The sequence below is a fragment of the Microcaecilia unicolor genome, chromosome 5, assembly GCF_901765095.1.
Source record: "Microcaecilia unicolor chromosome 5, aMicUni1.1, whole genome shotgun sequence".
Lineage (NCBI taxonomy): Eukaryota > Metazoa > Chordata > Amphibia > Gymnophiona > Siphonopidae > Microcaecilia > Microcaecilia unicolor.
The window spans coordinates 85,880,247-85,898,492 of NC_044035.1; the positions used below are offsets into that span (position 1 = coordinate 85,880,247).

Consider the following 18,246-nt stretch of genomic DNA (forward strand, 5'->3'; position numbering starts at 1 on the left):
CTTTACTACAAGTTGGCTGGGCTCACATTTATGAAATGGATACAACACGTGCACATGGGACTAAATTCCTTATACGGCGTAAAAAAAAGCCCTAAGCGCTATTCTGTAAATGGTGCTCCAAACTAAGTACCATTTATTGAATAGCGTCAGCGCCTTACATCAACTAAAGCCTAGTGTAAATCCTTGTACCTAACTTAGGTGCGCAAATTCCCACCCTTGCCCCTCCCATGTCCCCTTTTTTGAGCCACACATAAAACGTTACATGAGCATCTTTATAGAATAGCGACTAAAAGATGTGTATGTAAATTAATTATTGCCAATTAGCACTAATTGATTAGCACCCAATTTGGCTTATTATGCAATTAGATTGTACACACAAATTGGGCATGCACCCAAATTTGCACGAGCAATTTTTAGTGCCATATATAGAATTAGGAGGATGATGCATAGGGACAGCTCCTCCATTCACACCCATAGGCAGACATAGTAATAGAGGGCAATTTTCAAAACCATTCCTGAGGATCAGGTGAGTAACCAGCAGTCCACTGTTGGGGAGTGCCCAGGAGTGGACTGGGGGGGGTGTGTGCATACATTTTTCCCCTCCCCTGCTGTGTTAAGTTTGCTGGCAGGGATGTTGAAGTCCCAACAGCTAAGAAATCCACTGCCTGAGCCGCCCTGTCCCCCATGTGCTGCCTCAGGAGTGAAGAAGTCAGCAAGCACATGAATTGAACATTCTTGGGGGTGCCAGTATTAGAGGCTGGAAGCACACCACCGACTTCCTCATTCATGAAGCAGCACAAGAGGGAGGGGCTAGCTCAAGCAGCAAATTTCTTCGGCTGCTAGAGTTTCAGCATCACCACCAGCCATTGAATGGGTGCTACAGTTTTGGAGGGGGCATGAACCCAAAGTGGGGGACCCAGGTTCCCAAGGCCTCGCCATGGCTACACTACTGCTATGATAAAACAATGCTTCAGCATGGCTGTTTCTTTCATTCATGCTCATAAAAATGAATAAATGCTGCCCTTTTCTGAGCAATTCTGATCCCTTAAAGCCAGAGGAAGTTCATACAATCACCGCTTTGGTTTTCCTGGAAGAAAACAAACAACTTCAAAATGGACCTTAATTAGTTAAAGATTATATTTGTTGGCTAGGTTTTCAAAACACATTCCCAAGAACAGAACTCTAAGCATGCTTATATAGGACATGGTGAGCTTTTTTTTTTTTTTATGAAAATGGCTAGATTAGGTAAATTACACAAATCACTATGGAGATAATCAATTCAGAAAAAAAAAACCCTTTGTTGTCCGATCATTGCTTAAGTCCCTGTGTCTTTTCTGCTTTGCTGTTTTTTTTTCTTAACTCCTTCCAGGGTTTCCTATTTGATATTTATTCTCAATGTCCACCATCCATCTTCTCTCTGCATCCCTTATCCTTCCCATCTAGCATCTCTCCTCTGTGCCCCTGTCTCTATCTTCCCTCATTTTCAGCATTTCCCCTCTTATGTCCCTGTGCTCCCTCCATGGACATCATCTCCTCTCAGTGTTCTTGTCCCTCCCGATGTCTAGATTCTCCCCCATTTTTTCCCTTCTTCCTTCACCCGCAACTCTGGGACCAGCATCTCCCCTGGTGCCCCTGCTCCTCCACCATCCTAGGGCCAGCATCTTTTCCTCTCTCTCCCTTTCTCCATTGGTCCAGCATCTGTCCCCCTCTATCCCTCTGGTTCATTCTCTTTTTCCTCTGCTCCTCCCCACTAGGTCTAGTATTTCTCCACCTTTCTTCTACCCCCTTTTAATCAATGTAGATGGGGTCACTAATTCCTCTTATGAAGACTCCAAAAATGCAGTTAGATTTAAACTGTCTTCAGATATAGGAAAAAGATGGCTCATTTCACCATCCCCTTGTTTCTTAAATGGAGGAAGATAGAAAATTCTAGATGCCGGGGGCATAGATTCCTTAGGAACACAAAGAGTCTCTAAAAGATACTTCTTAAACATGTCTTACGCTGACACTCCCGGTATCTTAGGGAAATTAATTAAATGAAGACTCCTGCGTACCTGGTTTTCCAAACACTCACATTTAAGCTCCAGATTTGCTTGACCCTTAACTAAGTTAGTGGAAAAGCTGTCAGTTCGCCAAACTGAGGTGGATAAAGAGTCAAAAGAATTTTGTAATACAGTCAATTGTGACTCATGAAAATCCACTTTCTGCTCCAAAGATGCCATTGCAACTGCCTGGTTAGATAGCTGAGAAGTAACAGTCTGACCCAGAGAGACAATTGTCTTCCAAATTTCTTCGAGTGTAAAGGATGCAGGCCTTACTGGCTCAAAGACTGCAGCCTGAAGAGTCCTGGGCTGCAGGTCCCATACCTCGTGAGAGCCAGCTGCCACTGCTTGATTACCCACAGAGATGGTGTCTGCAGCTTCCACTCTAACTTTGGGGGCAGAGCTACTTCCTGCCTCACACCAAGCGGGATACCACCACCCCCCCCCCCCCCCCCCCCGATAGATGGAACATGCAGAGCAAACTGATCAATTCTACATTGAATCAAGACAAGAGTACTGGTAGCAACCCCAGGGATCATGGGTGCTATTTTCCTTGGTCTCTGCTTAGGCATTATCTCCAGAGGTAAGAAAGGTTCTTCACACGTCTGCTCTCTAGGAAGCCATCTTTTCTCTCTTAGGACTAGATTCTATATATAGCACCTGAAAAATTGGCACCGAAAAAATTTCCGCCTAGGCATATTCTATAAACTGTGCCTAAATCTAGGTGCAGTTTATAGAATACACCTAGCGGTTTTATAGAATATGCCTAACAGCCATGCCTGTGACTAACTCTAAATCAATATTGTCCCAAACACTCAAACTTTTCAATATGCACAGTCTAGATTCACACAATCTTCATTTCTTCAAATTAACTTAGAATTTTTTTAGCGGGGATCATCAGATTAACTAACAGCATATAGCGTCCCATATAATTATGGCGCTGTACACAGCTTCATTGATCTACCCGACTTTTTAAAATATTTTTGTAAAGTTCCGTTTTTTGTATATAATCTTCACCAATCATACTCTAAATAGCATTTCTCTTATGCATAAGCAGATGATGAGATGCGAACCTCTTCCCTGAAGAACTATGAAAGCTGGCCATGTCAGCGGAGGTTTGACTCAGTTGAAAATTTGCATCGCTGCCAAAGCTAAGTACCGCTAATACGCATCTCAAAAGTTAAAGCTATATGCTATTTAGAGTATGATTGGTGAAGATTATGTACAAAAAATGGAACTTTACAAAAATATAAAAAAAAGTCGGGTAGATCAGTGAAGATGTGTACAACGCCATAATTATATGGGACGCTGTTCCCAAATGGGATATGCTGTTAGTATTTTTTTAGCGGGGATCATCAGATTAACTAAGTTAATTTGAAGAAATGAAGATTGTGTGAATCTAGACTGTGCATATTGAAAAGTTTGAGTGTTTGGGACAATATTGATTTTGAGTTAAAAGTCCCCACACCAGTACTGTAAGGTCCTCTCAAATTGATGTGACTAACTCTAGGCATGTCCATTTATGCCAAGTAAAACGGTATAAATACCAGTGCCTAAGATAGACGCGGAACACATCTATTCCATAACCCTGTGCATAACTTTTCAGAACACCCATGACCCACCCATAAATTCTAATTAATTACGATTAAGTGGCAATTATTGGCACTGATTGACTTGTTAAATTAAATTGTATGCACAAATCCAGACTATGACTGAATATGCATGCACAGTTTCAGACACATTACAAACAATCCAGGGGTTAATGTCTTTTCCACAAAGGTGACATATATCAATTTGATGCTTTTCTCCCTGGAAGAAAAAGTACTGTCACTCAGATGCAGGACCATCATTGACGTCGGGGAGGAAAGGGATGACATCGGGGTAACTTCCTAAGGGTTCATGCTTTGCAGCATTTCATGTTCCCACAGCAGTCTTGCTCCCTGCAACCAGCCACAGAACAATTCTCTCCACTTCTGTTCTCCATTCTGCTAGCAGGAGGCATGGTCTTACCTACTAATGCCTCCTCTGCTGCCATTATAATATGGGAAAGCACCAGTAGGAAAGGAGGAAGGAAAAGGAATATAGCAGGATTAGGAATATACAGAGAAGGGCAACGAAAATGATAAAGGGGATGGGATGACTTCTCTATGAGGAAAGGCTAAAGTGGCTAGGGCTCTTCAGCTTGGCAAAGAGAAGGATGAGGGGACATATGATAGAAGTCTATAAGATACTGAGTGGAGTGGAAATGGTAGTGTAGCTTTCAAAAAATACCAAGACTAAGGGGCATGCAGTGAAGCTACTAAGTAGTAAATTTAGAACAAATCAGAGAAAATATTTTTTCACTCAACATGTAATTAAACTCAGGGTTTAAAATAAGGTTTGGATACTTTCCTAAAAGAAAACTATTATTAAGATGGATTATTAAGATAGACTTGGGAAAATATACTACTATTTTTTTTTTTTAAGGATAAGCAGCATATCTGTTTTACTCTTTTGGTATATTTCCAAGTATTTGTGATCTGGATTGGCCTTTTTGAAAGAGGATACTTGGCTTGATGGACCTTTGGTCTTTCCCAATATGGCAAAGGCTTATGTTCTTATGAGAAAAACAGCAGAGAGGGTGGAGGGAAGAGAAAGGCACTATCTGTACTTCTCTTTCTTCTTCCCCATCAACAACATACATATTAATTAGTACCTTACTCTCTCCCCTCTCCATCCCCATCTCCACTGGTGATTTGCTTTCTCTTTAATTCCCCATCCACACCCACACTAGTGCTTTTCTCTTCCTCCATGCCCACTGTTACTCTTCCTCTATCCTCCCCAACACACACATACTTTCCTGACTCCAGCATTCTCTCCTTCCCCTTCCTGCCTCCAGCAATTTCCCCCTTTCACCTTTCCTACCTCTGAGACCATGCCCCCCCCCCCCCCCCCAGCCATAGAAACCACATTCAAACCCCACTGTGGCATTTTCTTTCCTCCTGCCCAAACCTCTCCTCCTCACCCTGCAGCTTCATCTTCTTCTGGCCTATGGAGCCCCACAGTACGTCTTCCAGCTCAAAGGGTTTGCTGTGTCGTCTTTCTTTGGCCCATAGGTGGGTCTGATCCAAAAGAGGTGAGCTATAGTTCATATAACCCTAGCTGGGGCTATACCTCACTTAGGTTTGTGGCTGGTTGTAGGAAGCAGGGCTTTTGTGGGCCTTGGACCACCAGCTGTTATATCACCTGGCTGTACTTCAACTTGTGTGGGCTGATGTCAGAAAGGTGGTGGTACAAGGTACTGGCACATACTGAGAAAAAGAATACCCTGGTAACAGTACAAGGTACTGGCACAAGAAATAAACTGGTAAGAAGAATTACATCATGCTGGAGTATGTAAACTTAGGACTTCTGATTTTAGGTTTTAACTTTAAAACACCCCCTGATATTAAATAAATAAAATAGCACCCTGCTTGTACAACCCTTGCAACAGCTCTGCCTGTGAATAAATATTGGTGTCCTTGTATGAATTTAAAAGAAATTTTGCTGCTAATAAAAAACGCTGTGCTGTTTGCCTTGCTGTGGAGCTTGTGGGTAAATAATTTTATTGTCTTGACAGGGATGGAGCAAGGTTTCTGGCAGCCCCCTGCAATCTATAAAATTGGTATCTTTCCTTCCCCTTCCACCATGCAGCATCTCGTGTGTCCTTCCAATCCCTACCTCCCCTCCCCAGGGCCTGACACTGCTGCGAGCACTGCTCTGCTACTTCTGCATATGTGATATGGGGAGGAACGCCAGTGCAGATCACACAGTCTCCAGTCCCATGAGACTGCCAGCAGTGCTGCTTCCTGCACCATGTGGCTTAAAGCTGATAATTAAGTCATGTGAGCAGAGATAGTAGAATAGCAGAGGCTGATTCTGGCAGCTTTCACCCCCCCCCCCCCCAAAAAAAAAAGCTGGCATCACTATTGCACCAGCCCTGCCTTTTGATTTTTCTGCTAAATCCTCCTTAGTCATAAATTGGCTTATTAGAACCATCACTATTACCTATGGACTAAGCTCTTTAATCAAAGGGTTGTGGGAACAAACACTGTTAAAAGGATCTGACAAGTCACAGGTGAGATCCTTCTATGGTGTCTGTTCTTCCTCTGCCAGCCAAGAGCAGATTTTTCATACTATAAAAGGGCTCCACTTATATTCTCCAGCATACCATTTACCTTGGACCCTGTTCATTACAACAGTTACTAGGCCACAGAGTAAAGAACCCCCAGTAACCAGGGAGGGTACAGAACTAGAGCTGCCAAACCGGATCCAGATTCACCCAACAATGGTATACCACATTGCATACAGGGGACTTGTGGTTCTGATTTTTCCCATTGCATGCCCCAAGAAAAGCAAGATTACAAGTCCCTGAATGCAATGGAGTAACCTATTTGGTCAAATTTGGCAACCCAACATTGAACCCCCACTAGCTACAGGTAACATAGAGAATTTACTGGAATATTGATAAAGAACATGAAATGTGCATGATCTTCTCAAAAATAAACACCAAGCAGTATGGCAGTAAGATAAATTTATTGACAATGATAACCTAACAGCCATGTTTCAGTGAATTCCTGCATCAGGGGGTGCCTCTTCTAAAAATAAACATAATATTATAAATTAATGAACACAATGAATTAAAAATAAAAACTATAAAACAAAAGGCCATACTGGTGATGGTAATGCAATAAAACAAACTGTATAAACTAGATATAAATACAAAACATGTAGAACAAGTGAATAGAAATCCTGAAGAAACATATAGATACTGACATGTACCTGGAACATCAAACATGGAGTCAAGTCCTCTTCCCTCAAATGTGCTTGATACTTCCCTTTAGACTTCTATGTTTCTGCGTGCCTACTCTGTAATACCTATGTGCCTAAGTTTGGGTGCCTACACTCTGGGCGCACCTATCCTGCCATCAGACACCTTCCCTTTTTAACCAGGAGATTCCCTCTTCTCTTTGCCTCAGCTACTCGTTCCTGGTGTCTGATGCATTCTGGTTGTTTTCATGACCTTTGCCTGTTCTGACTTTTGCTTGGACCTGATTTCTACTGAATTGCTGCCTGCCTCAACCTCAGCTTGGACCTGACCTCTACTGGATTGCAGTTTGCCTCAATCTCAGCTTGGACCTGACCTGCCTAACTTGCCGCCTGTTTCTGGTTGCCTCTTGAATCCTCCTGTCAGTCCCTCTTCCAAGTCCTGCTGGCCGCCTGAACCCGGGGGCTCAACCCCTGGGGAACGGTGGATGTGGGTGAAGCATTAGGTTTTCTGACTGCTGGTCTCCAGATCAGAGCAAGGGCTCACACTTGCTATTCCTGACATTGTGACAGATATGATCTATAAAAAAAAAAAAAAAAGTATTATACAGTGAGTCACTTGGATGCAATGAAATAATAATAACCACCACTAGAGGTCAGGATTGTGTTTAAACAATCAACTGATTTATCTGAACAAATTTAAAACATATGCAAAGACCTAACGTCAACTATAATTGATATTTATGAAAATATATAATAGAAAATTATCAAGGGATGTAAATATAAGGAAATATTACTTAACTGATTTTTTACATGTGGAAAATAACATACTATGTACCTACTGTACACCACCTTGGGTGATTCTTCATAAATGTGGTTAATAAATTCCAATAGATAAATATACCAGCAGCAATTCTTGTGCCATGTGGTTTTGCTTCAGTCTAAAATGACATGATGTTGTATGCTTAGTTATAACAAGACATGAAAATCCTTTGAAAGTTTCATGAAAAGGATGAGCGGATAACTGGTTGTGCATATCATGAACTGAGCATACTGGGGGAAAAAAAACTCTAGCATTGAGCCTGTAAATGAGAACAATAAAATGAAGTACAAAACAGCTCATTATCTCAAAGCAAAGGATCAATGATGTGTAAAAGTGATTGCAATCTTAATTGTTTATGGTGGATGCCACATCAAGGGAGTAATTCTATAAACACACCTCAGTCTAGGCTCCCCAAAGTTGTGTGCTTAGTGTCAATTCTATAACACCATCATGGCGTTACAGAATACTAGAATAAGGTCGGCATTGACATGTAGTTTATAGTATTCTATACAGTACACACATACCTGGGCGACATGCCCATGGCTTGCCCATGCTTCACCCATGTGTACATTCCCCCTTGCCTTAAATGTTATGGCACTTAGACGCTACCATAAAATAGCACCTAGTGCAATACATGCCTACCTGTCAATTAATGGCACCTTTGTGCACCTAAGTGGCACCTACTACGTCTAAGCATCACTGTATTCCATTGCTCTTTTGCTGAAGATTAGAGCATGTTATCTGCAGCAGGGCCCATTGGAATAAAATGAGTCCTGTGGTAGATCACATGTGCTAATCTGTAGTAAAAGACCCCCCCATAACTCATTCAACTCTCTTCACTTCACATATCTACCATAAAAATACAAAAAGCATCCAAATCCCAAGTGGAGAAACTCCTTGAACTCCAAAATAATTGCCAAACCAAACGCATCAATGGAGTCAACACCAACAAGTTATACTAACCAACAAAGCATAGCAATGAGGAGAAAAGACTTTAGATACCCAGTGCTTTTGTGCTTCGTAATGCTACATAAAATATTCATTACAAACTACAACTGAATGCTGTTCCAATCATAAAAGAAACACTGTTTCTCAGTCTATTAATGCACTACGATAGTTGTTCCAGAACAGTAGACAACAGTATGGACTAAATCTTCATGAAAGTTGGAGGACATTTGTTAACTGCAACAATTGTATCGTGCTGTTGGAAACATTACCCCTGAGGAAGCCTATATATAGTGAAACAGTTGGGTCACTGTTGGGTGAAATCTAAGGGCCCTGGGCTGAGAATGGCTGATATAGATGTCTGCGTTTATGTATTCTTGTGTGTTGTAAATGTATTTACCTGTATAAGTGTACACTCACCCGCAAAAGTAGCAGCAGAGCATCTAAGTCCTATACTGCAAAAACCTTCTTAACTTACTTAATGTGTATTTGCATGGGAGCGAGTAGAGGGGGCAAAGCATGGAGGGACTTGAGAAGGGCCCTTTTTCTAAAGGGTATTAAGCCCTTAATGTTTGGTTAATGTGTGTTTTATTTATTTATTTATCCATGACATTTATACCCCACATTAGCCTGAAATAGACTCAAGTTCAATGTGGCTTACAAACAAAGTGAATAAAACATAATAATGAACAGAATATAACACAAATTACAATAAGTTGTAATTTGTGTTATATTCTGTTCATTATTATGTTTTATTCACTTTATTTTGCTTCTTGTTCAAGAAGCAAATTAATACAAGTGCAGTAAGTAACCAGGGATTTAGACTATTTCAAGGACAAACAAGGGTGGATACGCGAGTGCATAATTAGGCAGGACTAGATGGGAAACTAGATTAGGAAAAGGGTGTGTTTACAGTATTTTGCTTGTTTTCACATGCAAACCAGCATACCACTGAATTTTCAAAAATATTTTTTGGAAGAGCGTGCCATGGGCAGAGAGTGGGTATTCTTGAGTTATCCAGCTAGCATGTTATGATGAGAACACACTAACTGGATAACACAGAATTAATGCAAGAGCACCTATTGCCAGGTACTTGTGACTTGGATTGGCCACTATTGGAAACAGGATATTGGGCTAGATGGACCATTGGTCTGACCCAGTATGGCTGTTCTTATGTTCTTAGTGTTAAGTTTTCCCATGTTAAGTTTTTGCAGGTCTCGCACACTAATGGGAACATTAGCAAACAACCTGCAAATGAAAAAAAAAAACCCCTTAAAAAGTGCCACATTAAATCTGGGCTTAGTGTGTGGGATAGTCCCCTGTTAAAAATCGGCATTTAAAAAGGAGAGAGAGTAGCTTTTAAACTAGAAACTGGGGGAAGGCCAACAGACACTTAAAAGCGCATGGTTCGGGATAAGGTATCTTTCAAAACAGGGAAGATAGGGTATCCTGATAGTAAGGTTGCAAAAGAGACAATAGTAGAACAGGTGTACTTATATAAAAATAAATATCTGACAAAAGATTGCAAATTAATACTGTCAAGTACTGAGCATGATGTAAATGGGAAGAACAAACACAGTCCTGCGAATGCCAGAAGCCTAAGAAATAAGATGGGAGAGGTAGAATATATTGCAATAAATGAAAAATTAGATATAATAGGCATCTCTGAGACTTGGTGGAAGGAGGATAACCAGTGGGACACTGCCATACCGGGGCATTTTTTCGGCGGCGTTTACAGCTTGCTCATTTTTTTCCACAGTTGGATGTTGCGGGGCTTTCTCTCCCTGATGAAGCTCCAGTTGGCGAAACGGGACCGTTGGGGAGGCCCTTAAGCTAGCAACAATAAAGCTAAGTAGCTGTGGTTATGTTTTGATTTGGACATACAGCATTTATATATATGTTCACGTGCACAAATTAAACATTTAGGGAGGAGGCTGGTAGAAGACCAGTGATTACATGGAAGTGACTATATCGTTGTGATCTTACTGATCAACAATTGTCACTGGTCTGACGTCTTCTTTCCCTCCATCATTGAAAAGTTTATCTCACAACCCATCATTATTACCCGCTATTTTTGTTGGAGGCAAAAACACATAGTAAACATTTTAAAACATTTTTTCAGGTATATAAAAAGCAGGAAGCCGGCAAAAGAATCGATTGGACCACTAGATGACGGAGGAGTAAAGGAGGCAATCAGGGAAGGCAAAGCCACAGCGGAAAGATTAAATGACTTCTTTGCTTCGGTCTTCATCGAGGAAGATTTGGGAGAGATACCGGTGCCAGAAATGGTATTTGAAGCTGACGAGTCAGAAAACTGAATGAATTCTCTATAAACCTGGAGGATGTAAAGGGGCAGTTCTACAAATTGAAGAGTAGCAAATCTCCTGGACCAGATGGTATTCATTCCAGAGTACTGATAGAACTGAAAAATGAACTTGCGCAGCTGTTGTTAGTAATATGTAATTTATCCTTAAAATCAAGTGTGATACAGGAAAATTGGAGGGTGGCCAATGTAACTTCTTTTTTTAAAAAAAGGTTCCAGAGGAGATCCGGGAAATTTAGACCTGTGAGCCTGACGTCGGTGACGGTAAAAATGGTAGAGACTATTATAAAGAACAAAATTACAGAGCATATTCAAAAGCATGGATTAATGAAACAAAGCCAACATGGATTTGGTGAAGGGAAATGTTGCCTCACCAATCTATTACATTTCTTTGAAGGGGTGGATAACATGTGGATAAAGGTGAGCCGGTAGATATTGTGTATCTGAATTTTCAGAAGGCGTTTGACAAAGTACCTCATGAAAGACTCCAGAAGAAATTGGAGAGTCATGGGTTAGGAGGTAGTGTCCTATTGTGGATTAAAAACCGGCTAAAAGATAAAAAAACAAACAGAGAGTAGGGTTAAATGGTCAGTATTCTCAATGGAGACAGGTAGTTAGTCGGGTTCCCCAGGGGTCTGTGAGGGGCTGCTGCTTTTTAACATTTATAAATGACCTAGAGGTGGGAATAATTAGTGAGGTAATTAAATTTGCTGACAACACAAAGTTATTCAAAGTTGTTAAATCGCGAGAGGATTGTAAAAAAATTACAAGAGGACCTTACGAGACTGGGCATCTAAATGGCAGATGTTGTTTAATGTGAGCAAGTGCAAAGTGATGCATGTGGGAAAGAGGAACCCGAATTATAGCTACGTCATGCAAGGTTCCACATTAGGAGTCACTGACCAAGAAAGGGATTGTTGTCATCATTGATGATACGTTGAAACCTTCTGCTCAGTGTGCTGCAGCGGCTAAGAAAGCAAATAAAATGTTAGGTATTATTAGGAAAGGAATGGAAAACAAAAATGAGGACGTTATAATGCCTTTGTATCGCTCCATGGTGTGACCGCACCTCGAATATTGTGTTCAATTCTGGTCGCCGCATCTCAAAAAAAGATATAGTGGAATTAGAAAAGGTGCAGAGAAGGGCGACAAAAATGATAAAGGGGATGGGACGACTTACCTATGAGGAAAGGCTAAAGCGGGTAGGGCTCTTCAGTTTGGAGAAAAGGCAGCTGAGGGGAGATATGATAGAGGTCTATAAAATAATTAGTGGAGTTGAACAGGTAGACGTGAAGAGTCTGTTTACGCTTTCCAAAAATATTAGGACTAGGGGGCATGCGATGAAGCTACAAACAGTGACGATTCTAGGTCGGCTGCCACCCGGGGCGGATCGCCGATGCGCACTCCCCTGGGTGCAGCACGACCCCCCCTGGCGCAATGACCCCCCCCCCCGGGGTGCATTCCTGGCTGCTGAGAGCAGCCGCGCGGCTCTCGGCTCCGCTGGCTCCCTGCTCCCTCTGCCAGCTGCGTGCACCCGGGGTGGACCGCCCCCACCGCCCCGCCGGCTACAAAGTAGCAATTTTAAAATGAATCGGAGAAAATATTTCTTCACTCAACATGTAATTAAACTCTGGAATTCTTTGCCAGAGAATGTGGTAAGGCAGTTAGCTTAGCACAGTTTAAAAAAAGGTTTGGACAGCTTCCTAAAGGAAAAGTCCATAAACCATTATTAAATTGGACTTGGGGAAAATCCACTATTTCTGGGATAAGCAGTATAAAATGTTTTGTAGTTTTTTGGGATCTTGCCAGGTATTTGTGACCTGGATTGGCCACTGTTGGAAACAGGATGCTGGGATTGATGGACCTTTGGTCTGTCCCAGTATGGCAATACTTATGTATTTATGTAAAATGCACTAAGCCTAGATTTTACCATACTTTAGCAAAATAGCCCCTTAACTTAGGGATCCTTTTACCAAGCTGCGGGATAAAGGGTCCTGCGCTACCAGAGGGGGCTGTTTTTCCTGTGCGCCAGGGCCCTTTTTACTGCAGCAGGTAAAAAGCCCCCAGATAAACATAGCCATGCAGTAAGAGAACTCTGACCGAGTGGCCATGTGGCGGGAAACCCTTACCACTACCCACTGAGGTGGCGATAAGGGCTCCTGCAGTAACCCAGTGGTAACTAGGCAGCATTTAGCGATGCCCGATTACTGCTGGGTTACCACCAAGCAAGCCTTTTACGGGAAATTTCTTTTTCTCTTGGAAATGGCACACGCCTGGGGCAGAACTACCACCAGCGGCCACATCGGGCTGGCAGTAGTCCTGATTTAGCATAAGCCCATGTTGAGCTTACCTATGCTTTGTAAAAGACCACCTTACAGAATATTCTAAGTCATGTGCATGCTTGCTGCATTTAGTTGCCTATATTTAGACCAGGTCTATGGTTGGTATAATTGCAGGTGTGTAAATACAGTGGTGGAAATAAGTATTTGATCCCTTGCTGATTTTGTAAGTTTGCCCACTGACAAAGACATGAGCAGCCCATAATTGAAGGGTAGGTTATTGGTAACAGTGAGAGATAGCACATCACAAATTAAATCCGGAAAATCACATTGTGGAAAGTATATGAATTTATTTGCATTCTGCAGAGGGAAATAAGTATTTGATCCCCCACCAACCAGTAAGAGATCTGGCCCCTACAGACCAGGTAGATGCTCCAAATCAACTCGTTACCTGCATGACAGACAGCTGTCGGCAATGGTCACCTGTATGAAAGACACCTGTCCACAGACTCAGTGAATCAGTCAGACTCTAACCTCTACAAAATGGCCAAGAGCAAGGAGCTGTCTAAGGATGTCAGGGACAAGATCATACACCTGCACAAGGCTGGAATGGGCTACAAAACCATCAGTAAGACGCTGGGCGAGAAGGAGACAACTGTTGGTGCCATAGTAAGAAAATGGAAGAAGTACAAAATGACTGTCAATCGACAAAGATCTGGGGCTCCACGCAAAATCTCACCTCGTGGGGTATCCTTGATCATGAGGAAGGTTAGAAATCAGCCTACAACTACAAGGGGGGAACTTGTCAATGATCTCAAGGCAGCTGGGACCACTGTCACCACGAAAACCATTGGTAACACATTACGACATAACGGATTGCAATCCTGCAGTGCCCGCAAGGTCCCCCTGCTCCGGAAGGCACATGTGACGGCCCGTCTGAAGTTTGCCAGTGAACACCTGGATGATGCCGAGAGTGATTGGGAGAAGGTGCTGTGGTCAGATGAGACAAAAATTGAGCTCTTTGGCATGAACTCAACTCGCCGTGTTTGGAGGAAGAGAAATGCTGCCTATGACCCAAAGAACACCGTCCCCACTGTCAAGCATGGAGGTGGAAATGTTATGTTTTGGGGGTGTTTCTCTGCTAAGGGCACAGGACTACTTCACCGCATCAATGGGAGAATGGATGGGGCCATGTACCGTACAATTCTGAGTGACAACCTCCTTCCCTCCGCCAGGGCCTTAAAAATGGGTCGTGGCTGGGTCTTCCAGCACGACAATGACCCAAAACATACAGCCAAGGCAACAAAGGAGTGGCTCAGGAAGAAGCACATTAGGGTCATGGAGTGGCCTAGCCAGTCACCAGACCTTAATCCCATTGAAAACTTATGGAGGGAGCTGAAGCTGCGAGTTGCCAAGCGACAGCCCAGAACTCTTAATGATTTAGAGATGATCTGCAAAGAGGAGTGGACCAAAATTCCTCCTGACATGTGTGCAAACCTCATCATCAACTACAGAAGACGTCTGACCGCTGTGCTTGCCAACAAGGGTTTTGCCACCAAGTATTAGGTCTTGTTTGCCAGAGGGATTAAATACTTATTTCCCTCTGCAGAATGCAAATAAATTCATATACTTTCCACAATGTGATTTTCCGGATTTAATTTGTGATGTGCTATCTCTCACTGTTACCAATAACCTACCCTTCAATTATGGGCTGCTCATGTCTTTGTCAGTGGGCAAACTTACAAAATCAGCAAGGGATCAAATACTTATTTCCACCACTGTATGTGCACCCAATACCAAGTTATGCTGGTATTCTATAATGGAACCTGGGTGGCCATGTTCTGTTATAGAATAAGCTCCCATTGTGCATCCTTGCCGAGCCGAAATGGAGGTCAAATTCTAGAATTGCCCCTCCTTGAGAGATTAGAGCCAAGAGAGAGTGAGATAGATATATTTGGAGGCTTACACATAAGCTATTTTGATATTGTCTACCTTTGAAAATATATCCTCAACATTTCAAATGCCTTTCACATTATGGGGCCTGGTTAAATAAGACTTTTTTTCCCCTCTAATCTTGGGACTGCCCCATGGCTAAGGAATCTGTTGAATGGGGCCAAATCCCACATGCATCCAAAGCTGCCTGCTTCAGTTGAGGAGGCTCAGTCGAGACAGGAGGGTAAGCCCTTAACTTTGTCTTTCTCTTCCTCACCCTAACAGTATGCAGTTTCAGATGCCTCTGAGGTCAGGATACCCTGCACCTTCCGATGCCATCATGACTCTATTTGATGTTTCATAGTTTTCACCCTTACAAACTTTAGCTATCAGATAGTTTCTTCACCTATTCCACATCTGTTCATATTTTTCCGAATTTAAAGAAAAATCTGAAGAATTAAGGAACTGTTTTTTCCATTGCTAAAACGGGCATATTTTAGAGCCTGTTTGGTCCAACAAGTTACACAAGAAAGGATATCCTGAGCTTTGTTCACCAGACTCCATCCCAAAGATCTAAATCTTATCACGATTCCTATCGAACACGACTTACTAGTAGCCCACAGTGAATTAAACCAAAATGAATACCCTCAAACTACTCCTAATAATTCACTCCTTATCACTGATCCCCTTAACACTAACCACCTCACTCGCAGAAACCAACACCATACCCATATTACACACTCAAAGACTGATCAGCCAAACCTCACCTCAACAAACTGACAACAACATTAACAATGGAAGAACACCAACATGTGGACATCCACAACAGAAGGGAAAGAAAGGTCCTAACAAACTCACACTAACAAAAAAAAGAAAAGACAACTAACAAAAATCCACACAACACCAAACACAGAAGATCCATACCAAACAATCCAAGTGGGATATATCAACGCCAGATCCGCTGTAAACAAAACAACAACATTAACAGACTGGATCATGTCAGAAAACCTTGATCTACTATTCATCATTGAAATCTGGATCCATGGTCAAAAGGACCCTATAATCCTAGAGCTATGCCCTCCAGGATACAAAATCATACACTGGACCAGAAAGGAAAAGAGCGGCAGAGGCATAGCATTAATCTACCGATCCCACTTTACCATCGAAACTACTGCCGAGTCTATCACACCTCAACTTGAAATTGCCTCAATCAGAATCCACAACAAAACCCTATGTGATTACTTGAACTGCGTCTTGTTTTACAGACCACCAGGTAACTGGAACGAAGCCCAGACTAACTTCATTTCAAACACGTGTGCAACCACCTCCAATATACTAGTACTAGGAGACATTAACCTCCACCTAGAAGACACAAAGAGGCATATTTTCAAAGCACTTAGCCTTCCAAAGTTCCATAGGTTTCTATGGAACTTTGGAAGGCTAAGTGCTTTGAAAATATGCCTCAAACTCAACCAACGCACAAGATTGCAAGGAATTCCTCCATTTATGGGATCTCAAATGGCCACAAATGCAAGCAACCCACGTCAAAGGTCACACACTCGACCTCATCTCACACAAACTGTCAACAGACCAGAACCTAACAATAACAGATATTAAATGGACAGAAATACCATGGACCGATCACTGCAAACTTAACTTGTCCCTAAACTGGCGGAAGAAGGACTCCTACCACATACTTAGTTGGATCAAGGGTTTCTTAACCACAAGAACATATCAAGTGAATTCAAACTCAAGCATATCATCACCGTGGACAGCAGACTGTGTAGTACCTCAAGGATCACCCTCTTCAACCTAATTACCCCACTAGCCAAGTCCCTATCCAACCAAGGCCTTAACCCTTTCATCTACGCAGATGATGGCATAATATACATCCCTTACAAACAAGATCTGACAGAAATCACCAATGAAATCAAGCTCAGCATAAACATCATGGCCTCTTGGGCAAATGCATTTCAACTAAAACTCAATAAAGAAAAAACACACTGTCTCAGCCTCTCCTCCCAATACAGCGCGGACAACCCCTAAAGTATCAGCATCCCAGATCATACCCTCCCTATCTCAGACAGCCTGAAAATCCTTGGCGTCCCACTGGACCGTAACTTAACAGTAGAGAGCCAAGTGAAACCCACAACAAAGAAAATGTTCCACTCAATGTGGAAACTCAAATGAGTGAAACCATTCTTCCCGAGGAAAATATTTCGCAACTTGATACAACCAATGGTACTAAGTCACTTAGACTAATGCAATGGAATTTATGCGGGATGCAAAGAACAAACCTTAAAGAAACTCCAGACCGCCCAAAACACGGGAGCAAGGCTTATATTTGGAAAAACACGATTTGATAGCGCAAAACCCCTCCTTGAAAAAGTACACTGGCTCCAAATCAAAGTACGTATTGCTTTCTAGATCTGCACCCTGGTTCATAAAATCATTTTTGGCGAAGCCCCGGGATACATGACAGACCTCATAGACCTACCAACCAGAAATACATCCGAATCATCATGAACATATCTAAATCTCCAATACCCAAGCTGCAAGGGACTTCAATAGAAAACAACTTACGCATCCAGCTTCTCCTACATATGCACACAACTGTGGAATGCACTACCAAAAGCCTTGAAAACAACATATGGCCACCTAAACTTCCGGAAATCATCAAAAACCTGTTTCAAAAGGCTTATCCTACCGACCCAACTTAAATGCCTGAACTCTGCAACACTGCAAAACTAAAGTACGTAATGGACATACTGCAGTTCTTATGCTTTATGATTCCTCAATGTGACCGTTCCACATGAATCTTATTTTACCACATCTTCACTTTGTATTTGTTCACACTGGAGTCAGCAAACGCCTCTCCGGTATTATGTAAGCCACATTGAGCCTGCAAATAGGTGGAATACAAATGTAACAAATAAAATAAAAAAACAAAATAAATATTCAGTGTTCTCCTCTCAGATTGTAATTTGGTGCTTCACCATTGGCATATATTAACCCTTCGTTCTGTGTTTCATGAAGCACTGATTATAGCATTACAGTGAACTACTGTCCTATACTAGACTGGATTTTAAGGAAGTGGAAGTGACCATTGGACATTTC

The 18,246-nt window shown here is 42.1% G+C and overlaps 1 long non-coding RNA gene across 1 annotated transcript in view; it reads right to left on the reverse strand.

Annotated features, from left to right (window-relative positions):
- Positions 1–6,579: 6,579 nt before the first annotated feature.
- LOC115471137 overlaps positions 6,580–18,246 on the reverse strand; it is a 90,334-nt gene continuing 78,667 nt past the window's right edge. Inside the window, exons 2-3 of the long non-coding RNA XR_003942281.1 lie at positions 7,205–7,407; positions 6,580–6,658 (exon numbers count right to left, since the gene is read on the reverse strand). This is a non-coding gene — a long non-coding RNA (uncharacterized LOC115471137). The remainder of the gene's footprint in view (positions 6,659–7,204; positions 7,408–18,246) is intronic.